Source organism: Pleurodeles waltl, chromosome 10, assembly GCF_031143425.1.
Source record: "Pleurodeles waltl isolate 20211129_DDA chromosome 10, aPleWal1.hap1.20221129, whole genome shotgun sequence".
Lineage (NCBI taxonomy): Eukaryota > Metazoa > Chordata > Amphibia > Caudata > Salamandridae > Pleurodeles > Pleurodeles waltl.
The window spans coordinates 944,805,699-944,830,264 of record NC_090449.1 but is presented as its reverse complement, the minus strand read 5'-3'; the positions used below and the strand labels follow the sequence as shown (position 1 = coordinate 944,830,264).

Here is a 24,566-nt window from a genome sequence, read left to right as displayed (position 1 = left end):
CTTTGCTCAGTTTCCTGGCTGATGGCGAATCAACTGATGCCCTGAGGACGAAGACTGACTCTGTATGCTGACCCATTACGGAGGGTAACTATATGATGATGAAATTGTAATTGTCTGTTTGCCTTTCCTTTCTAGCTACCAACTGCTACCTTTCGATAGAGACCATAGTTAGATGTTTTCTAAATTTGTGTTGCTAAATTGTTTTGCATGAAGCCCAACATGCCAATGCTAATTTGAGGTTAGTTAAGGGGTTCACTAAAACGAACGCAAATAGGCAAACGACTGAGTCTATGCTTTGTTGAATAATGCGCTAATGATACTCTGCTAAAGTATATCCATGCTGACGTTGTGCTTTGTTCTAATGTTTATGATCTTTCCCTTGATGAAATCTTATTTGAGTTGCCATATTGTGACAGTGCTAATGTGTTTTCTGGTTTTGAGACTAATAAACTTGCTAGTAGAGTGTAATCAATAGGGAATAAATATCATAACTCTTACAAATTTCGTGTGGTTATTCATGACTGAAAAGTCATGGTGTGTTCCGATTCTTATTAATGTCATTAACTAATTTGATTGATTTGCTATTGTGAATATTGATGAGGTTATTGATCTATAGATCGACATGTTGATTAGTTATCTCATCTTAAGGAGTCTCCAATCAGGGTCAAAAGATTAATTGGCCTAAAACGAGTCCCAGAATAAGTAAATTACCTAGGAAGGGACGCATGATCACCTGCTGCCTGTGCACAGTGTTCTTTGCTGAGTAGACCCCCTTGAACAGGGGGCCACCTCGCACTGCGGGGGACTTTGTTACGCCGCTGCCGGCACATTTAAATGTCAATATTGCTCTTTCCTTCGGGTCTGCGAGGTGCTTTCTGAGACATGCAAAGGTATTGCTCGCAATGTAATGTTGCCCTCACTCAAAATGTTGTAATTAGCGCAAAAGAACAGAGCATGCAGAATGGGCAACCTGTTAACATAGGTGAAAATCTAAAACTCATAGTTTTTTTTGATTTGCGACGTTTAGGGTGCCTTACTCCGAAAACATAAAAAGAATGCTTTAAATTAAATCCATCAAAAAAATGTATGTTTATTTCAAACTAGGGTGATAACCTGTACTATCGTGGGAACTGTTTCAAGCCAAGAACTTTACCGTGACAACCTAGTGAATTCTGGGTACTGTAGTCTTGCTTTTGCTTCGATTAACCTAGCTAGACTAACGCACCTGACATCAATTCTTTGCAGTTGAAAAGTCCTGGAATAGAAATAATGCCAGCAATGACAACGGATAAGACGGCCGCCATAACGTCAAAGTGTAATGTGCGCCTCTAGGCTAGAGCGGTGGCGATCAGTTCAGAAACCGGCTTTGTTAAGGAGTAAGCTGGCAAGGTCCACTGCTGCGTCCGACCAGCAACAAATGCATCTTGGTTCTGAGGGGAAAGCGGCGGACTCGGGCCATCTCAGTGTCTGCCGGAGCACAGCAAATCCTCGGTGCAGGAGGGGAGCGGCAGGGGCGGCGCCTGGGTCAGGCTGGAGCCTGTGCTCTCTAGCGGTCCTCGGGAGTGTGAGGCAGCAGATTCCCATCCACTCACGGCTGGCTGGTGCTGCTGCGTGCTCAGCATCAGGAGATCCAGGCCCCCTCCACTGAACAGCTGTCTGCCCAGCCTCCGCCATCCCCGCTTCCCTGAGCCAACTCTACTGCACCATTCAGCTCCCCCATCACGGATCAAAGGTAAATAGATGTGCGTTGCCACCATCGCAGCCCCCGCCGTCATTGTGTGAGTAGCCTTGCTTGTTGGTTTTAAGGAAGAACAAGTGTATTTTCTTAGAAATCATGGCTCTCATTCTGTAGAGCAGGCAGAGGCAGCAAGACCCACGCCCATCAGCCGGAGCCCGGCAGGACAGCTTACATGCTGGCAGGGTGCTACTGTCGAGCCACATTTCACGCCAGTCACTGTGCTGCTTGTCTCACGAAGCACACGTCAAGCATCTGGGAGGTGTCACGCTAATACGTTTAGTAAAAGCCACTGGTGAAGGAGCGCATTTGATATCGCTGGAAAAAAATGGTTCGGGGCAATTCAGACACATTTTCGTTGGGATGTACACTATATTATAAGGTTCTGTTCTAATTAAGTCATAGTCCGGATGCGCCCTCCCTTCCCGACTCAGCAGGCTAGATGCGGCACTTTTCTGGAGTCTGGCAGAATTAGTGCATCATCACTCTCAAAAGAAATGCCCTTTCCAGGAACAGTATAGATGCTTCGCCCATCCTCTGCTGCGCCTCTGTACTGGCACTTGAAAGGCAGTCTAATGTGCATTGCTGTTTTAATTATCAGCTTGTAAATGATATAGCTCCACGGCTTTATCGCTAGATGTAAATACTGTCTTCTGTAAGGGAATGCTAGGCAGTAGTATGAGCTACGTACTACCCCCGCCCCATCAAACGTCAATACCGCCCTCTACCCCTCTCCCCCCAAAAATCTACATTTTTCGACGATTACCAAAAGCTACATTTTGGTTGCCTTTTGTTTCCGTAAATGACACGATGCAAAGTGGCAATTAACTCTGCAGTGCCTACACAAAAATGTTAGCTCATTTTACCAACCCTTAAGTGTTGTTGTTTGCGTTTTAATTCCTCTGATTATACTTAGCGTGTCAATCTTTGGGAAGAGTTGAAACCATATCCCTTGGAACGTTGACATGCATTTATATATAATTATGTATAATATAATGTGCAAACAAGGAATAAAGAATCAATTTTGAACAGCACTATTTTAAATTAAGCATTTTAAATGCAGCAGGTTTGGACTTGTATAGTCCACGACTTTAAGAATGGCCACCTACAATGCTTAATTTTTGAAGGTGTTTACAGGTGGTAGGCATCGGCATACATTTTTAGATTAATTTTTCATTAATTAACTTAAAACCAGAGCAAGAGACAAAAAGGAAGATGTGGGAGAAGCAAAAAGGAACCACAGGATAGGAAAACAGAGTTAATGGAATAAACAGGGACACAAAAAAACCTGCAAGAGTGAGATAAAGAGACACGAAGCCTAGGGCAATGGGTGAAAGCATGAGGTGGAATCAAGACTAGTTAGCTGTCAAATTTCCCAAACTAGCACTCAGTAGTGCTGGCAGCAGGCTTCTAAGGAAAAGGTTCAGCATCTGCACCTATGCCTTTACAAATTAAGCGCTGACCCCCGTTTTGCCAATATGAACATTTTACAAAGGATGGGATTCATAACAATAAAGACTTTAACAATATGTCAAGAACGGCTTGATTCATGATATGAAAGAGGACAACCATGCTAATGATAACCACATTATGCCAATAATAATCACTATTACGCAAGGCCCAGAATTATGCCAAAAAGAGATTCTCTAACTCCAAAAATTCTTACAGCATGCTAGTGTAGCTGCTTTCTTCCCTATGTTGGCCTGACTGTACTTGCTGTTGGGCGGTCCAGGGGTTTCCACCAATATTTACCTTTAAGATCCAGGCTGTATCATTCAGACCATTAGGGTGCTGGCCCCTTGAGAAGCAACCTATTGGATACTTCATGACATGGTAATGAGGAGCTGTGGAGCAACCGCAGCAGGGGGATGAATTTGAGGGGGACCCAAGGGGATGCTGGAGGATATGCAACCCACTACTCAGTAACAGGAGACCCAGGCCGCATGATAACCCTCCGATCCTGAAGCAGTGGGTGAACATTTACCACCTCCCCCACCCCGGAGAGAAAACAGACCATAGCTTGTGACAAGAGTGGCTTCTTTGGTATACAGTCCGAGCTCTAAAATGTATCCAGTGATCCAAATTTCAGGATCTTTGGAGAAGTCTCTGTAAGAGTGAGTTGCAAATAATGTGTGTGGTAATAGGTCCACAGGGCACTGCACTCATGTTGAATAAAATTGATCCTAAAACTATTCATAAAATGAATATTAATGTAATTCACGAGATCTTACGAAAAAGAGGAGTAAAACCAGTATCAATATTCAATATTTAAGTGTATAAGGTCTGATTGGAGAGTAGGAATTCAGTGCCTTACAGAAACTTTATAAAGTGGTTCATAAATTTAAAAAACCTGCAGTTCAATTGAGTGTTTTGTCTGTTGAGGCTCTGGGTCTGAGCCTGCCTACAAGCTCTTTTTAGAAGATGATTGAAGCTATTTCGCAATATCTTTATACGAGCATTCAACAAGACTGGACAGATAGATAAAATATGTAAAATCATCTCTTCCTAATGGTCACAAAGTCTGCAATTTGTTAGACCATGATTGTTTCAACTAAATATTTTGTAGGGATGTGACCCACCTGGACAAAAGCTTCAAATTAATGTTTGATGAAAAATTAATTTTAAGATTATGTTGACATGTTTAATGCACATAGGTTTTTATGACCGTGCAGGCAAATTACTTTTTAGCAATTATTTCCCTATCACGAAATCGTCAGTTTTTTTGGTACAGTTTTATCAATTAACATCTTAAAAGCCACAGGTGAAGTTGATAATTCCCACTAATCTTGTACGTTTAATGCAATTAAAATGCATCTAAATACGTCCGCTATGGGTTGTTAGCTCTGGGATGCAGGATTTCCGGCCAGATCTTATGGTTTAGTGTTTTACTTATGGTAACTTTAGTTTTACAGGTTTTTGTGTTTGCCCTTTGCCTCGCTCAATATTGAGCAACTACACCAAACTCTAAACGCACCGGGGCTTGTGTACTATTGCTCTGTAAACTAAACAGTTGTCTAAGTAGAGGTTTGATTGTGAATATCCAATATACACATTTCAAAGAAGAGATTCAGTTATTTTTCATTATTGGAAGGATTGGATCCAAGTTAAGTTTTCGTGCAATTATTCAAATGTGAATAGCAGCAGTCTAGACTATGGCTTTAACTCTTGAAGGTGCGTCTTGAAATTGTCACGATTATCAACTGTTACTCCTAGGTAAGTGTATTGCATGAAAGTGTCTAGCTTTTCTCCTAGATAGCATCTTGGAAGATTTTTTGGTTGAGCTCTTGAAAGATAGTACTTTAGTTTTTCCTTCATGTTTCTTGGCAATTGGTTCTCTAGCTGGCAGGGGTATGCACCCTGCCCAAAAAGGAACCACAATCCAAGTTGGGGTACGTCAGTTATACAAACTAAATTAACCTGTGCTCACCCTCTAGTAGCTTGGTACAGAGCAGTCAGACTAAACTTGAAGGGAAAGTGTAAAGTATTTGGGCAACACTTAAAAATTACATTAACACAGTGAAAGCAGAACAAAAAGACTCCACACCAGTTTGGATTAATAGAGCATATTGATCTGAGTACAACAAGACCAAAGCAACAAAAATCTAATAAGTAGAGCCCAAGATATGATTTCTGTTGTAAAGAATTTACTGCAATGTAGTGCTTAGAAGTCAACAGTGCTAAAAGGTTACTTGAGGTCGGGCTAGACTGGGGTAAATCCAAAGTTCAGGCTGATCACGATAGAGGGCAGGCCGGCTACAGGACTCATGCAGAGTCCACTAAAAAAGTACCTTGGATGGAGCAAGCATCAGCATCGAAGGCTCAATGTGTCCGTTCCGATCCACAAAGTTGGGTAGATGTGTTGTCCTTGAGCGTCTCACCAGGGTCCCACATTGGCATCAATCCCCTCTCAATGTAGGCGATGTGTCATCATTGAGCTGTGTAGCAATGCCCTCAGATCAACCCTGCATCGTCGTCTGGCCTCGCGGTTGGGTCCCCACAGTCAGGTCCCACATTGTTGTTGACTCAGCAATGTGTCAGAGGATACTGCGTCAGTTCTGAGTGGCGAAACAGCCTTGATGCATCAATTCTTGCAGAGAAAAACAGCTGCATAAGCATTCTCTGAGGCCCAGGACTAAATTGGCACCTCAGGCAAGGGAAGACTTGAAGTTGGCAGAGTACAGCAGCTGAAGCAAAGTTGAATGAAGTCTTTGACGGCCTGAGACTTCAAGAACAGGGGTTAAACCAGCAGGCCCTTGGAGAAACTTGGATTCCGTGGTGTATAGAGCAGGTCCAATCTTTATCACTCTCAGGCAAGAATCAGTAGGCAGCAGGCCACAGCAGCAAAGCAGGTAGGAAAGTGGCAGTCCCTCATACAGGCAGAGCAATCAGCAGACCAACACAGCAAAGCAGTTAGCAAAGTGGCAGTCCCTCCTGCAGCACAGCAGCTCTTTTCCCAGGCAGAATGTCCTTTGTTCTAGCAAAGTATTGCTTTGGTGGGGTTTAAGGTCCAACAATATACCCAGTTGAGCCTTTGAAGTGTGCAAGACTTCAGAGAAAGGCCTTTGAAGTGCACAAGGTCCTTACCCTTCTTTCCCTGGCTCCTGACACTCTACAGGGTGTTATGCAGCTCTTTGTATGGAGACAGGCACAGCCCTATTCAGGTGTACATGTCAGCTCCTCCCTCTCATCTAGCCCAGGAAGGCTCATCAGCCGGGTGATGGGCTATCAGGATGCAAATGTCACACCCCAGCTCCATTTGTGTGTGACTGTATAGAGGGAATGCACAAAGTCCAGCTGTCACCCGCCCCTGATGTGTATTTAGCCAGGCAGAGGCACAAAATGTTTAAAGTAAGAAAGTGCCAACTTCTTAAAAGTAGCATTTTCAGACTTGCAGTTTAAAATCCGACTTCACCATAAGTTGTGATTTTTAAATTGTGAGTCCAGAGACTTCAAACTCCAAATTTCTATCTTGTCCCATTTGAAAGTTACACTTAAAGGCTGCTTGAAGGTTACCCCAATGTTAATCTATGGGGGAGATAGGCCTTGCAGTAATGAAAAACAAATTCAACAGTTTTTCTCTACCAGGGCATGTTAAACTTAAGCATACATGTCCCACTTTTTAAATACATTTCACCCTGCCCTTGACCCTAAGGGTCATTTATGTGTAATAAAAGGAAGGTTTGGGCCTGGCAAGTGGGTGCACTTGCCATGTCAAAATAGCAGTTTAAAACTATACACACACAGGCTCTGCAGTGGCAGGCCTGAGACATGTTTACTGGGCTACTGTAGTGGTGGCACAAACAGTGCTGCAGGCCCTCTAGCAGCATTTAATTTACAGGCACTATGCACACACAGTGCGCTTCATTAGGGACTTACAAGTACATTAAATATGGCAATTGTGGATAAGTCAATATTACCATGTTTATAGTACAGATCACCTGCACTTTAGCACTGGTCAGCATTGGTAAAAATAAAACTCATCCTTTGACATGTAGGAAGAGCTTATTTGGAATATTAAAAAGTCACCTCATGTACACCTTTCTGCCCACTAGATAGGATGCATAATATTTAAGAATAAAACAAGTGGCATTAGAAACGTGTGGCATGTTCTACCAGTGACTAAGTCCATAACAACATTGTCACTAGTGAGGCTATAACTGGCATATAAAAGTCAAAGTATGGATTCTACACTTTGATCTATAACGTTTGACCTGTACCAGGTCCAAACTTCATACAAAGACTTATCTGTACATTTATTTAATAAAAATCCGATCTAATGGTAAGGTCACATTTTTATTAGGTATATGGGATATGTAACTTTAAAATGTACATTTACCCTGCCTAAAGCTGCTGAAGGTTGTTTGTAGCTCTCCAGCCACTGCCCGCCTGTAATAGCTCTGGCCAAGCAAATGCTAATTCTACTTCTAGCAAGGGTAGTTGTCAAAATGCTTCCAGTTGCTTGAAGTGGAGTTTTCATCTATTTCCCTGCCTACAGACATGCAGGCAGGGAAAGAGATGAAAGTATTACTCCTGCAGAAGGCAGTGTGCCGACTGGGACTGCAGGGGCCGCGGGGCTCCTCCTACAGTCTTGCATTCCTTATACAGAGGAATATAATCACATCTCCACCAAAGAAGCACTTACTTCTGTAAAGTACAAATTATCCATGTGTGTTTTCTCGGCAGTTCCACTTTGAAACGTTATCTGATAAAGATGCTCAAGGAACAATTACATTGGCAAAGTTACAGGCTCACAAGATCACTGGAAACATTACCTTGGCATCCCTTAGACAGCTGTAATTTAGGAGATGCGCTATACATTTACCCAACAAATTAGCACTTACTAATTACCCCATAGAAAAATGCTCCAGTTAGGTAGACATTTTGCACAAAATGCTGGCCTCTTCTTGGATAAATAAGCAGGGCAGCATTCATTCTGACACAATGCTCATTTCACAGAAATTAAGCCTCAACATAAACCATTTACTGATATAACCAAAGCAGGAGTCCAAGCTGAAGCGCCATTTCAGTGAATCCCTAATCATCCTAATTTGTTGTGCATGTTCAAGGCAAAGCAAGTGTTTTTTTATGCATTTCTACCATGGAAAGTTATCTGTAAATCTTGATGGAGGTTTTTGCATCCTTGTTTTCTTTCGAGTGCAATATCTCATCTAGTGACTGTGATAAGTGGGTTCTTTGTTTTCATCTGCTGCTGAGACCAGAGATTGTGTTCTCCCTTTTAAAAACTACAAGTATGTAAAATGACCTAGAAGCCCTTCCCTTTTGGCCCAACTCCATATACATTAGTGGTATGCAACGAGTTCTGCTATTTTTCAGGATGATGGATAGCTTACTAAAAGGATTCCACTAAAGCAAGTTACCCACTGTTCTCGAGGCACAGGAATATGATCACATCTCCACCAAACAAAGAAGCACTTCGTGAGTGGCGTAGGGTTGGGTGGTTATAGGGAGTAGGCTTCAGGGCAGTCACTCCCTGCTGCACACAACCAAAGGCTGTGTGTGACATGGTGTCGGGTGGTTGCATGGGGTTGGCCGCAGGGCCTGGACAAGTGCAGCAGTGGTTGGATAAAAGTAACGTAATTAAAATTACTTAACGCTAAAAAAACATAGAAATTCACTGAAAAAAATAAAGGTTACATGGATGTTATAGTTAGGTTTGGAATTTACTCACACAAAACCATAGAAATTCAGCAGCTATAGTTATGGTTAGCTGAAGTAACTATAACTCGTGCCCTGAGGTAACTATAATTCACACCCTCACCATGCACTGCTAATTACCCCACATATTACGTCACTTATGACATCTTTGATAACATCATTCATAATATCAATATAACTTGGAATAAAATTATACAGGACAAAACTGTGCATGGCAGGGGAGCAAGTATGAGTACATTCAGAACTTAACTATAAAGTCCCTGTAACCTTTGGTTTTTATAAGTGTGTGTGTGTGTGTGTATGTATATATATATATATATATCATCACTTTAAACCAAAACACTGAAATTTACCAGTTATAGTTTATTGAGCTAACCGTTACTTCCGCTCTCCCATCATGCATTGCTTCATGACATGTTAAATGACATAGTTGGTGACATCACTGATGACTTCTTATATTACATCATTGATGACCTCATACACTCATTGTAACACAATCTATTAATGTTTTGACCCTGAAATCTACATATTGCATGTTTTTACAATCATCTATAGACCTTTATGGGATTAGTCACTTAAAAACTTCACATGATCTGTATTTTTAAGTGATGGTGGGCCTCAAGTTATAGTTAGCTGAGTAAGCAATAACTATTGAATTTCTTCAGTGTTTTTTTTTTTTTTTTAACTGTGTGACTAGAGAGTTGTACACAGAGTTATCGGCCATGCATGGTATGGGGTAAGCCCTCTCAGGCAGGCCCTGTATATTACTCCCACAAGCAGCCAACCTCCTGCTACACACAGTTTATGGTCATGAGTGGCATGGAGTTCCTGGGCGGAACCCGAGCACTCATAGGCATCTAACACTGAAAGGTGGGCGGCCAAAAACCCATTGCTGGTCATCTCCCCATGGTTGTGCTCCTCCCCCCCCATTGACACTTATACTGCTTTTCTTATTTTTATTTATTTTAGAGGTACTCACGCAAGGCCCAGGAGTCAGGGTACCTTCTACCCTGGCCCAGATGACTTTTATTTTTTTACATTCAGGTTACTGACGAATCTGATTGGTTGTCTGCACTGGGACTCATTCCTGTAGTAGCACCCGTAACATTTCTGTTGTTGTTGCAGCCAAACAATCTGGGAAAAGAGCCCTTGGAACAATTCAGATTGCTCTGTTTATTTAATTTGTGGTACCGCTGCAATGCTGCTATATTCCTGCATACATCACTAACTTTTGAACCTTAATTAAAAAAAAATGGGTGAACAGATTCAAATCACAAAAACATTTTTTGTCAGGAAAGGTTTAGGTATCCGCCAGATTTGGTGTATTTCTGTCCCACTGTTTTTTTGTTTTTTTTGTTTTAAAAAGGGTCTTAAAACACCTATGGGAGAAAATTAATTTTCTGATCCCCACCCCCATTTTCTTGGACTCTGCTTGATAGATCACCCCAAAAATTTCATGAAGCAACTGGGGGGATGCCAAAGTTATTAGCAAAACAAAAAGAAAATCTGTTTTCGTTTTTTTTTGTGTTTTTTTTTTGAAAATCCAATCTAACTAGAACTGCAGTGGTGACCGCCACAGTGTAATGTATGATAATGTTTGAGGATGAATATATGCCAAAGGGTAGTATAAGTTAGGATTGTGTTTCCATAGAAATGGTTTGCTTATATCTTTGGCACAGCTTGGTGAATTTTCATTGAAACATTCCAAAAAATCTTTTCACCTCAGCTCCATCCTGTTTTGGGGTGATCCGTCAAAGGGGGGTTTCAAAACTCATTTTCCCTATTCATTTTCTTTAGGGACTTTAGACATAGCTACAGCCCAAATCTCTAAACATAATTATACCTAATTTGACAGACAGCTGGTTCTTGGTCCAAAAAAAATGCTTTTTGTGACTCAGTATAAAAATATTCAGTACTTTTTGAACAATTAATGTTCAAAAACTTTGTATATATCACATTGCGGAAGATCTGCAGAACTAATGGATCTCCTGGAGAGATCTGATTGGCTGCCACCACTATAACATTGATGTGGCAGCAGCAATCTTAGGACAATGGACTCGTATGCTTAAAAAGGGGGGAGAGGGCACGTGGATACCCTGCCAAAGCCTGACCCCATTCCCTCAGGCTGTATCAATAAATCCCCCGGGGCCTACCCACAGACCGTGTCCTGGAGAGCCCTCCCGGGGACACAGTAGTTTCCCTGTTCACATCAGTGCAGACAGGAAAAAATATGTTTGCTCCCACCCGGCAGGAGCATTTTTAATCTCCAGCCGGACAGGAGCTATCATGCTGTCCCTTTCTGCAGCAGCGCAGGCAGCAAAGGCAAGTCTGCTTCCAGCCCACAGGAGATTTAAAATGCTCCTACTAGGTGGGAGCAGACTTCCGTCACCCTGCCCACACTGATGTGGGAAGGGAAACAGATATTGTGTCCGTCTGGAGGGAGCAAGCAGAAACCGCTGCTCCTTCCATGCAGGAGCAATTGCAACTCCTGCAGCATGCGGATCTGACTATAAGGCACTGGGCCCCACTGTGGCCTCACTGTGGTGTTTAGTGGGTGCCCAAAATGGGCACTGGTGCACCCACTCATTATTAAGACAAGCCCTGTGTGGGTTCCCCCCTCCCCAATGGCTATCAGTCCTGGGGGATGGGGTCCCCACTGCCTATCAAGGGTCGAGGAGGGAGGCCATTCAGCCCCTCAGCTTGATTATGGCACAGACCCCTAGAGGATTGGGTCCATGAGGCCTAATAAGGCTCAGTGAGGCGGAATGTGTTCAAGTAATGGGCCTCTGGATGGGGTACCTGGGGCCTATTTAATGAAAAAAAAATAGGCCTTGGGTGTTGTGGTCTCCGGGGCCTGAAGTGGCTTGTGGAGAGGCCTGTGCTAAAGGGTTGGCTGCAGGGCCGTGTTGAAGGTAAAGACCCTATGCCCAGTCCCATGCTCAGCATGGTCACTGGTCATGCACAGCATGGAGTTAGCTGCCAGTGGGGGGTTTGACACAGTGCCTGGCCACAGGTCCGATCCTGTGGCCAACCCGCTTGGCTTACCACAGTGTGCGCAGCATGGGGTTGTCTACCTGCTGGGAGGGTTGTGACCAACCCCATACCATGCACAGCCGATGGCCGCTTGCAGCATGGGGTTGACTGCCTATGGGGTTGTTGCATGCAGGGCCCTGCTGCAGGTCATGGGCTGTGTGCGGTTGACTTTACGTATGGTAACAAAATATTATTTTAAGTTTAAAAAAACAAAACCTAGAAATTCACTGAAAAAAACTAAACGTTAATGTAAACATAAAGTTTCCAATGTACAAAACCCCTGAAAGTCACCAATTAGAGTTATCTCTGGTAACTATAACTCGTGCCCTAAGGGAAATGTATCTCACACCCTCGAAATGCAGTGCTAATTACACCATATATGAATCACATTTGACATCTTCTATGACATCATTGAATATATCACTGCAATAATCGTAATGAAGTAATTGATAAGAAAACGGTGCATGGTGGGGGCTCATTATATTCAGCTCAGGGCACAAGTTATAGTTACTAGATATTACTATCAGGTGAATTATAGTGTTTTTGTATGTTTAAAACATTATTTTATCCCAGATTTTTTTTCACCTAGCTATAAAATTACTTTAACCTTTTTGTTTTCCTGTGGAAAAATATATATAAATCTCCCATTGCCTCTACCAACCCCTTCACCCTTACCTCCCTTTACCTCTTCCATCCCCCTGAATCTTAAAAATCCCTCCCACCCTGTAACTCTAACCACACCTTAATCTTGAAAATACCCTTCCCTCACCGCTATCCTCCCCTAAACCCTAAAATTACTCAAACCTCCCTTTATTCCTACCCACCCTTGAACCACCCTAAGGTTACCGTTACCTCCTTAAATGACCCCAAACCCTAACCCCAAACCCTAATCCCAAACCCTAAAAAAAAACTACCACTTTTACCCTTACCCACACCTAAACCCTAAAATTATCTTGCATCCCTTTACCTCTACCCACTCTTTAACCCTAAAATCACACATACTTCTCTTTACCTCTACCTGCACCATAACCCTTTTTAAATAACACAAACTAATTATGTAAGCCTTTGTCCGGACCTAACAGGTCAGTGATTTCATTACTTGTGGTGGACTACCATCGACCCCCAATTCATAATTCACTCTCTAACATTTAGCACTACTCATAAGCAGTACATATATTTAGGACACAACAGTTTTTTGCTGGTGGAATTGAGCTTTCTGCCAAGGCTGAAATAAGTTTAGCTATTAACTAGTTTATAATAGTCAATATGCCAATCTTTGGAAGGATGGAAGTCTTAGTAGGCCATGCCAGGAGTTGATGTTTTGACCTACAGACCATCATGCTATGAACCTTTACCTCAATGAACCATGTTGCTGACTGTCTGCATTAGCTACATGAGCGGTGGGATGCCGTAAAAGAGTTGATAATTGGAAAGCAATGTATATAAGGCTGTGAACAAACAGTATATTCAGAAAGACTTCATAAATAGTTACAAATCGCACAGTTGCTGGGTGATGAATACTAATGTACCACAGTTTCTCATAGGGGCAAAATAGGAAAGGTTGGCACATTCAGCCACATTCTTTGGCACAACTTGCGTTTGGGGGCAGATGTATAGAATGATGGCTGGAAAGACATTTTATAATTCTTAATTTGTTTTTTAAATACAAGCCCATACCTCCCTATAAGCAATGAAGTGTTCTATAAAACAATATTACAGAGAAAGGGATACTGCAGTGACAAGGACAGAACTTATACAGCCAGAGAAGGGTAAATTAAGTTTTAGGTTGTGTACTGGTACACGTACAGTACTTTCCTGAGCATACAGAGAGTTATGCTTCATTTGAGGTTGGCATGTAAATGCTTGGTTTAGAGGTTCCTTGACAGTGGATTTCCTTCAGGGTTGTAAATTAGTTCCTGAGATTTAGGGAACCTTTAGCAGTTGTCTGTAATACTTGCTGGTACTAGTTTGCTTGGTGAATCAGAATTTAAAGTGAATTGTAGCCTATGAAGGGAGTGAATGTAGGTCATTGGATGTGTAACAATGCACTTCGCTTTTGTGTCACCTGTGAGCAACAGCCCAGTTGTGTGTATGGTGGAGTTGAGTAGTGCTTTTGGTAACATTTGCTTAAATCTTTTTGTCTGACATGAAGCAGAAGCACTGGTTCAGTTGTGTCAATAGATTTAATTTCTATATTACGTAAAGGATTTTAAAAGTGGACTGCCCTAGAGGTGTTTGTTGACTCATAAGTTCTATCACACTGCCAGCTTAACAGAACATTAGAAAGACAAAGAAAAGAGTACATGGAGGTGAATTTTACAGCAAATTTGTATCTGCATTTGTAGAAAGGGTATGTGGAATGTGCGTGCCACGATAAAGTGATGGAAGAGCATTCTGCTTAAAAAGAGATTGTCAGGAATATTTGTATGAGTTGTATGTATCACTAGAGTATTATGGATTTGCTGAAGTAGATGAGAACTATGCTCCTTAAGTGACTCACTGCTTGGCTTGTTTTTTGTTGTTTGCTTGGTGTATTAGTTTGTTTTCTTTGTTTTATTTTGCCCAATAGATATTTTTCCCACAAGGTACGCCTAATGGATGCAGTCATGTTTCATCTACGTTTGTCCAGGGCAGGTGAACAGCTTCTTTCTTGGAAACAGTGAAAGAGGACTTTTGAAAATGTATTTGTCACCAGTGGAGATAAAAATTACTCTACAACAAAGAAGCTGAATTTCTTGGGTAGTCTGGGGATGGAAGGTTCTCAATACTTAGGTTAGCCTTCCCATGATTGTGCTGGGGAAGCTTAGGGTGATGCCATGGAAGCTTGTGTCATGTGAGTGTGAATATCTCAGTGGGATCTTGGTCCAAGAACCAGGGTTTAAGAAAGGAACACATTTTTGTCACAGTGCAAGAAAAGAATGACTATTTGGTTACTTGCACAACAGCTCTGATACGTTTTATATTTACTTGAAGCTTTGATGATCATTTGGTCCAGTGCTCAGACAGCATGTATTCAGAGGCAAAGTTATTGGCTAAAAATTCAAGTTTTACGGCAGCCTTCGATATAGTGAAAGTAGTAGATCATTTGGCTTAATGTATGAAGGAGAGAAGAGCCCAAGCGAGTGGCGGTATGTGTGAAGTTGTGGTAAACAAAGAAGAGGTGTGAAAAGTGACATAAGATGAGATTTAAGGCATTTGTATGCAGTCATTCTAATTTATGTCTCACATACGAATGTCCGTGGCCAACAATTGATCATTGTGTCGGAGTTTGCAAAAGAAAGATGCAAATTACGAAAGTGGTGTGGAGGATGTTAAAAGGGTGTAGCTTGACGACAAATCTGGCATGATAGGAAGATTGTGAGATGCCGAAGGGTTAATTTGGATTAAATGAGTAGGCAGAAGGGCTTTTGGTACACTCGTCTCCACTCAAAAGAAAAGACAGCTTTCAGAATGTGTTTTTGGTAAGGGTGGCATAATGTTTGACAATGGATATGTCGAAACAAGAATTTAGCTAAAAAGTATTGTCAGATTCAGAATTCATTTTTAATGGATCACAGTGGGGAAGGTGTATGTGGCAAGAAAAGGAAATTATCTGTTAGTGTGGCGACAAAAGTGTTTGGCTGGATCCCAGTTTTGATTAACTGGTAATGTTTATATTTAGATCCATGTCAGATTTGGATGCTCATCAATATATTTACCATTAGGGTGGAGCATCTAATACATTTGGAGGACTGCATTGTCTTGGAAAATTGGTTAATCCAGCTGTGCACAAAGTAAGTTCCGTGGAAAACGTGGTGAGAGGGTCATAGGAGAAGGAGTTAGAAACGTTGATGGCTGAAATGTTTTTGAACACATAGAATCATCAAAATAGTTGCCCATGTCCCTCCCAGCAATTGTAGCAGCTTAGGCAGTTACGAAAAGCATTTTGTGTGTGTACTCCAGTGATTTAAATATGGAAGCATAGGCACAGTGCTGGTGTTGAAGGTGGAAGCAGATGGGCGTGGCATGGCAGAGCAGAGCGCAGCAGGCAGGCCTGGCAGGAGGGGAATGAAGAGGAGATGTGAGGCATGGGGGCTATCTGTGAACCGGCAGCTGCTGCCCCCAGTCTCACTCCTGTGCAGGGGGGCACTCAGACTGGCTGGCGCAGCTGGTGACGGAGCAGTACAGAGTGGAGGATCAGCAGATCCAAGACAGCAGCCAGTCTCCGTCGGCATGTTGGCAGGGGCTGTGGCCCGCAGATTCCTAACCCAGTGCATAGGTGGCCGGCATTAGACTGGTGTTGCCTATGCCTCTTAAAGGAGTTTGCATGCCACATGCTTGGCTGTCTGCACTGTTTACCTTACCTTGCTTGCTTGCGGTGCTGCCTTGAATGCTTGCCTGTCGGCCTTTCAGTTTTTTTTTTTTTTTTGTTGGGGTAGGGGGGCAGCATACGGCCTGTGACAGATCAAGTAGTTTTTGCCATGGTGAATCATTTATTTGGGATTGTTGGCACAGTAGGTGAGATTCGTTAACCTTTATTATATAACTGGCTATGAGAAGTGCACTTGGAAATTAAGAGTTAAGACCCGAGTCCTTTTATATCTACTCGTAGAAAAAACTTTGATGTCGACTACTTAAAGAGTGGCCACAAGCTCACCAGATTAACTAAATGATCATCCAGTTGTGAAATGCGATATGGCAAAACTAGGGGTCCTGTGGTGAATCAGAACCACAGGAGGAAAAGAGCCCTGGTAATGAACAGAAACATAGCACAGACCTCTGCCACTATATCAAAGGTTTCTCACCAGCCAGGCATAGCGGATTTACCAGTAAAATTGCAGCTTAACCTGGAATCTAGCCCAATCTAGCCCAAAATCACAGCAAAGTTCACATTTCCGAGGGATGCTGGGCAGTAATATACTCAAGTAACAAAATATTTCAGACATCCCCTTCATGCTTGGCCCCATTGTGGTCTCCTCCCCACAGGGGATGGTTCTGAGTGACCAGTCATCCATTGAAGGGGTTTCAGAAACTTGCAGTCTAGAGGACCTTAGAATCAAAATGAGGGCAATGGAAACGGCAACAAAAGAGGACTGCAGGCGTCCAGCTGGGCTACCTTCACCAACTATAACTCATTATTTAAATTTGTCTATCCAGGAGCAACTAGAGGGCTTGGAGCGTCAAGCAACAACTGGCCTCATTCAGGAGTGACTAAACAGAGCTGGTAAGGTCATGTCTCCAAACTCCTCACTGGGAGTGGGTGACCTGTCTCACCCGATAAGTCGACTGGAGGAGGCAGCCCAGTAAACATCAGGTGTAATTGTAGCATTTAACAGCATAGCTGGGATGCCATGGCAACCCCAGTATCTTCCTGGAGATAGTAGTCTTGTGGGGAGAACAGATTGCATGGGTGTAATCAGAGTGAGCCAACCAAAGCAACGTGCATGTGACAAGGGTATGGATCTTGCTTCAAGCTGCACATGACCAGGGTAGAGAGCTTGCCAATTATACACTTGAAACAATAAAGGACCTCTCATATTTAAGTACCTAAGATTAGGAAAACCTGCTGGCAATTTATGCCAATGAGAATACCAAAAATGTCCCACTACGCAACAAAGCTAAACTTGCCAAGAGTAGCAATCAGAGGGATTCAGCAGGAGGAATGTGGCTGTCCTTGGCTAAAACTCTCCAACGATCAACTTTCAAGCTAATAAAATGGACATCTAGATCAGCCTTCTAAATACTCTGGCTGTGTATGCTTTTGGGATTAGAAAGAAAATCACTAATTTGAATAGCCTGGTAAGACGAGCACAAGTAGAGGCTTCATGCATTGGGCCAACATGTAATTGTTTGCCAGTTCTGGATAAACTGGTGACTCTTTCTGAGACCCTAAATCTGCTCCTCACTGAGTTAAAGGAAACCTCTGGGCAAAAGGCATCTAACAGCCAAGGGCACGACTTGGACACCTCGACTGCTAATTGCACTGCAAAACCTGGACCTCGGCCAAACCAAGAGGGCCAATGCTTGGCAATGTGGCTTCAGCAGAAGACCAGGATGAGGACCAACAGAAACATATAGAACAAATGGGAATAATGTGTATTGAATGTAACCTGCCAGAGGTGACGGAGATAATAAAGAACAGCCCCAAATGGGACTCTTCTACCACTGGGGCAACCCCAAAAGAGGGGGTAGAAAAAGAGACACACAATAAACAAATTCTAACTGCCAACAGGATAGTTGAATACTCAGTATTCAATATGTCAAGAAAAGGCTCCTCTTGAAACTCTCGAAATTCAGGATCTGATTCCAATATTGAACTTGAGGCGCTGGGCACTGTCCCAGATGAAGTGTTGAAGAAAACCAAAGCGAGGCAGGCAGAGAGTCAGGCAAGTGGGGCTGGACTGGGGTCGGATTCACCTTAGCACCCAGACCTTCCGGACTCAGTGACCAAAGAAAACTTTTCATTTCAGTCACCACAAACACCCTCTCCGAAAGGACCAACTAAAGATCTAAAAGGCACCACAGTCACAAATGGGACTAGGAGCGTGACCCCAAATGGACAAAAGGAGCCCTCAAAAATAAGATTGCCCACAAAAAAGTAGTCCACAAACCGGACGGAAAACAGCCAGCCTCGTATGTTTTCAGTACTTGGTCGCTGCGCTCGAGGATGGCTAACCACCTGAAAAGACATGACGTATGAATACCTTCCACTAATGAAAGCAAGCAGATTTTAAAAGGCAAGCTCACGGACCAATGAAAGACACTGACATGATATGGGTGGGGAACCGAGCCCTTTTCTAACTACTACAGCGTTGCGCAAGCGCATATTAGCGCAGGCTCGACCCTAATAAACAACACCAAGTTTGAATTTTGTAAATTGAAAAATTGAAACGCATGCTCACTCCCGAAACAGATAGTTAAAGACTCACTAAATTAACGCCGGGGCTTTGGTATGAAACAGCCATTGTCTGACCGTCATGCTGTGCACCGCAAGCAGTCAATGAGTAGTTGTCACAACATATGTCACCTGTAGGTTCAAGGGTCAGGTAACAATGGGCAGTAAAAGCACATAATCTGGAATCCATAGATAAAACTGAAGAGCGGGAGGTGGCATGAAGGGTGTCCTGGTCCCGGGCCAGATGATTATTCGTATGACGCAACCTCACCAGAGCAGACTTTCTGTCAGATGCAGAGGCAGGCACCTGTCTCATGAGGCCTGCTTCACTCTGCAATAGGATGTCTGCTTAAATGAGACCCGTGTGCACAAGTGACACGCGGGTGCTGCAACGCATCAATCAAAACAGGAACCCGGAGCGGTGAGAAAGCTACACTATCTCAGACGCTTATGCCGACGTAATTTCACAGGGGGTGAACTAAAAAAATACTGCCATATTTTTTAAGGGTTTAAAACGCACAACCTTGGTCAACATTAACAAGCAGGCAACAGGCGAAGGTACTATGTGGACGTTAAAGGCATACATATGCTCATTTCTTCATCACAAAATGAAGAAACACAAACATAAAAAATCACAAACAGGGAAGACCACGGCTTCACTCAGGCAAAGTAACACAATAGGTTTCATATGCGTGTGCGTTCGATCAAACCCCAAAGCACTGCGGCCCATGCAGTACTTTCATTCACAGCTGTCAAACTTCCCAGGTGCAAGGTTAAGTAGCTCATTGAGTTAAGGCTCAACCTTGAATTCTGGGAACTGTAGTCCTGATTTAATAATGGGTTAACAATGACCACAAATCACAGAGTTTAAAGGAAAAAAAACCTGCACTTAATGAGCTACTCACGCATGGACCTGGAAAACATGAGAGTTGTGTTAATTTCATGTTTTAGTTATTTAGAAGTTAAATGCTGGTCCATTATCAGTGAGTTAATCTTCGACTTAAACAGTACGGTGCTGGTTGGAATCCTGTGAGGGTCTACTTCGGCGTTCCAAATTCCACAGATATTTTACAAAGTGCAGAGTTGCAGCGGTCAAATTTTACATAAAAGTCGCTGCAAAGATGTAATTTTACCACTGATTGATGCAAAAATACACTGCAGAACAGCACCACCTTGTCCCATACATATTTTAATAACAACTACTGGTATCAGCTGAAATTAACAACATCTTCTTTTTAAAAAATCTGCTTTGTAATGTGAGTTTTATGAACAGTATATAGTCACGTCAGGGCTGGAATAGAGCAGAACCAAACGAGTTTCAGTTCTTGAGAACCAAGCTCCCGACGGACACTTGCGACCAGCCCAGAATGTATGCTGATTCAGTGATTAGTGCTGACGTGGGAACACATGCGACGATGGCCACATGCATTCAGTGAGCGTCTCCTTTCTAGTGAAACCGACTGATTAAGCCTCACTTCACGAACAACCTACTCGCTTTTGTGTTCAAGTGGTGTCCTGGTTGGAAGTACCCTGCCGCCAGAGTCATCACCTTATCAGGGAGGCCAGAGAAACACTGACTCAGCATGTCACTTTGCAAGAGATAAACTGTGATTTGGAGGTGATTTTGACTTTCTCAAGTTCTGCATCTATCTAAGATGCAAATTTCTATGCATTTTATCTGTGAAATTCAGGTAACCGGGTCGATGTTATGCAACGTGCTCGACTTCTGTCAAGCGAGATCATGCTGCAAACAAAGATAAAAAGTAGTCCACAAACCGCACAGAAAACCTTGCATGTTTTCAGTACTTGGTCTCTGCGCTCGAGGAGGGCTAACCACCGGAAAAGGCATGAAGTATGCGTGCCTTCCACCAGTGAAAGCAAGCCGATTTTACCAGGCAAGCCCACGAACCAATGAAATACACTGACGTGACGTGGACGGGGCTCCGAGCCCTTTTCTAACTCCTAAAGCGTCTCTCTAGCGAAACGGACGCAGGCTCGACCCTAAAAATGGAGGGAGCTAAACTCTAAGGAGCTTTTTGTTGTCTGAAATGGGGCAACATTCTCAAACTCACTTGATTGATTCCCACTTTGGTTGGAGTTACAACTAAAGGCTATAGGAACCTCATTATGTACTTGGCGTTCGAGACCGCCATGCCGGCAGTGGTGGAAATTTCCACCACCGGCATGGCGGCCTCGACCACCACATAATGTACACAGTGGGGACCGCCACACGCAGCCTTCCACCACCGCCAGGCTACCGCCGACAGGCAGCCTGACGATGGCGGAATTCTTCATCCGACAGGGCAGCAATAAAGAACCCTTGGTCCGCCAGCCAGAACCCGCCAGGGAAAGGCTGGTGGAAGGGTGCTCCGGGGGCTCCCTGGGGCATGGGCAGCGCAGTGGCCCCCGTGCAGAGCCCCGTCGTGCAGGTCACTGCCTGATTTACAGGCAGTGATCTGCGCAACGGGTGCTGCTGCATCCGCCGCACAGCGGCATTGATGATGGCTCCATGTGGAGCCTTCGGCAGTGTCCTGGCCCATGCTGGGCCGGCTGGCGGAAACACTGTTTCCCCCCTCCGGCCCAGGGGAATGTTAATTAATCGGCCGGCGGGGTCTCAAGGGGGCTTGCAGTCTGTGATAAGACCGGCAGCATGAACACGGCGGGGATTCCCGCCTTGTTCATAATGACCCCCATAGTCTCGATTGTGTTGCTTGATCCTAGCCCAGGATACCAAAACAAAACCACCAAAGTCTTTGGTGCTTTGCCGATCTGGCTCTCAAAGTTCTAAATGAGGTGGACACCTTCAAAAACTGGGGAATATGGGAACTACCCATGCAAATGCAGGTTATCTGCATTCACTTGCAGTTCACAGGGCAGATGGAGAGAATGGCTTCAAACTCAGCCAATCCCAATCAATCTCTTGCAGAAATCCATCAGGTGCCCTGAATACAACCAGCCAGCATTGATGAATTGAAAGATATCGATAAGATAAAGGATTTCCGGTGGCTAAAAGCTTTGGTGGTGCTCCTGGAAAAAGGACTGAAACTGACTATTTTCTCCGGCGATAGAATTGTCAGTCCATTCAGAGTTAGAGATCATGAGAGGTCAGCTGATCACGCGTTTTCAGTTTATACAGTTGACAACAAGGGGTTAAAATACATGCCTGCCTTCTTGCACGCCCCCTCCAACGTTGCTAAGCAAATACTACAGAAAGTTAAGAAGGAAGGGTGTAACACAGCAAGTCACTAGTCAGTTTTCAGGACAGCAAGCAAAGTTGGTAAAACCTTGAGGACAGGTGATTGGCTACAACGGTATTCAGAAAGATTCCTGGAAGGGAAATATACTTACTAAGTAATCAAAAAGTGGATGAACAAACTTTGGAGGGTACTTGGGAGAGTCTCAAGTGACCCAGCGACACATCCCGAACTTAGGAAAGCAAAGAAAGGCTCAAATTAAAGTGGGAACTTGTATGGAATTAAAATTAAAACTTTTGGGTAAACCTGCTTTAGTACATCAAGAGGAAGAACTAAACCCCCTTCTGGCGGATGGTAAGTTATATTAATAGATCTTTATTCACAGTGACAAATTTGAACATCTCAGAATCCACATGGGTATAATACCTTACAGAGCACTTTTTTATTGCGGGGAATATAAACCACACAGGAAAAGACCTCCCTGTCCTCAATCAGTCAGAGTGGAGTATACAGAAGTATAATCTCTGCTCAGGATCATCAAAAGATGACAACGATCTCCCTACAGGTAATCAGCTTGAACAGAGTAAACCGAATAAGAAATGCCCTGCTGATGCCTGCCGAAATTCAATCCACAGCCCTGTAGTCTTGCAATAGTGAATTTAACATCAGTCCTTGTGATATTCAAGACAAATATGTAAGGGTGACAAGAACGGGCCCCTTGACCAAATGGCATTCCCCTGTCCTCTATAAGGAAGCACCCATGGTTTGGGCAGACCAATTGTCCCCACTCTTCAATTACATATTATGCAGTACTAATATCCCAACTTCATGGAACGGCTCCATAATCTCACCAATATGTAAAAGAGAAGATAAAAACTACTGCCTGGTGGCCCTAATGGATAATGAGACCAAATATTTTGCTGGGACCTTTCTTGTGCCGGAGACAAAGCCATAACCCCATTGAACCAAACTGGCATTATCAAAAACATGGGAACAACAATCAACATCATAGCCCTCTCCCTTCTGACTGAATTACAAACAACCAATACATCTATGTTTCATAGACTATAAATCTGCTTTTGAGAGGATGGACTGGAAAAATCTGTGGCACAAACTAACAATTGAATGTTTCATCAGGCTTGCTAAGGGCAATACAGATGCTTCACAACAACATGTGGGTCTGGGTAAATTTAAGGGATGGCTCCCACCTGTCAAGAGCTATAAAACAATGCAGAGTCTAAAGCAGCGCTGTAAGCTTGCATCCACCTTTTTTTTTAAAATGTCCTCGCTGATCTTCCATCATGCCCTAAAACTGGGAGGAATCCAACTTCCAATTTTATGCTGACAATTTTCTGCTAATCATTAGAATGCAGGTAGTCTTACAATGGCTTCAAGATGCAACTCTAACTTATTTTGGGAGTGATGGGTTTATAATTAACATGACAAAGACCAAAACCCTAACCATAAACAAAAAGGGCTGAAACATCATAGTTGGCATCCAGGTAGAGATAAAATAGAGATCTTCAATGACTGTACGTACCGAGGGGTGTTTTATAATGTCAATGAATGGTTCAGCAACCACTGTGAAGATATCAAAAGGAAGTGTAACTGTCTCACTGCGGGTTTGGGAGCTTTGCATAACAAATTGAAGGACCCAACTCTAACACTGCTTCTGCAAGTCACCTAAGCAAAGCTCTCTCCCACTCTGATCTTTGAGAGTGAAGCCCTGAGAGGTCGGGACAGTATCCCTCTGAATCAAATAATAACAAAAATGTACAGGCTCATTTTTAAATCACCAACACCCACGTTTCCTGCTGGAGAACACTGGAATTTGACCTTGTTAAGCAATCCCTGGCTCAGCAGGAAGCTTTTATGAACTGCTGCTGTAATTTTAAATTAGCAAGCCAGGATTCTTTAAGTCCACCAGAACGTGTCTTGCAGATATAGAGGTATTCACTGTCTGATAGGCCATGCCTTGCGAGGCCAAAGAAGCCAAGAAATTCATTACTTCGACAATGTTGGACCCCATGGGATGGAAATGTGAGTGAACACACCAACGCACCCATTGCATCCATACTGACCGGTAGCACTTGGCAGTACTGTCCATCCAGGCAGCAATGAGTAGCTTTTCATCTTCTTCAGAATGTCCTGAGTTTCTCCATATTTCCTGGTAATCCTCCATGCCATCAAGGAAAACCGTCCTTGCAGGACTACTGGATGTGGACTGGATTTCACCCCACCCCCGGATCACAAAGGAGATCTGGAGCATGGGGTAGACGGATTGAAAGGTCCCAAGAAAGTTCCAGAAGAACTGGAAACCAAACCTGCTACCTCAGATAGGGTGTTATTAGAACCAGTTTGGCTTTCTGGGGGCTCACCGGAGTCCACAATCTCATCATAATTGTAAAGGGAGGGAAAGCATACCCTTTCTTTTCCAACCAATCCTGTAGGAATGTATCTGTTGCTACTGCCAGCGGGTCCGGGTTCCAGCTGAACGGGCACTCTACCTGTTGGTCCAGCCAGGAAGCCAAAAGATCCACCATAAACGGGCCCC

General features: G+C 43.4%; 1 protein-coding gene across 4 annotated transcripts in view; it reads left to right on the top strand.

Annotated features, from left to right (window-relative positions):
- Positions 1 to 1,189: 1,189 nt before the first annotated feature.
- DYNC1I1 (dynein cytoplasmic 1 intermediate chain 1) overlaps positions 1,190 to 24,566 on the top strand; it is a 1,447,115-nt gene continuing 1,423,738 nt past the window's right edge. Inside the window, exon 1 of one of the 4 annotated variants that reach the window (XM_069211741.1) lies at positions 1,190 to 1,732. The gene's annotated coding sequence lies outside the window, so the exon portion shown is untranslated. The remainder of the gene's footprint in view (positions 1,733 to 24,566) is intronic. The other 3 variants (XM_069211739.1, XM_069211740.1, XM_069211742.1) reach the window with 3 other exon arrangements.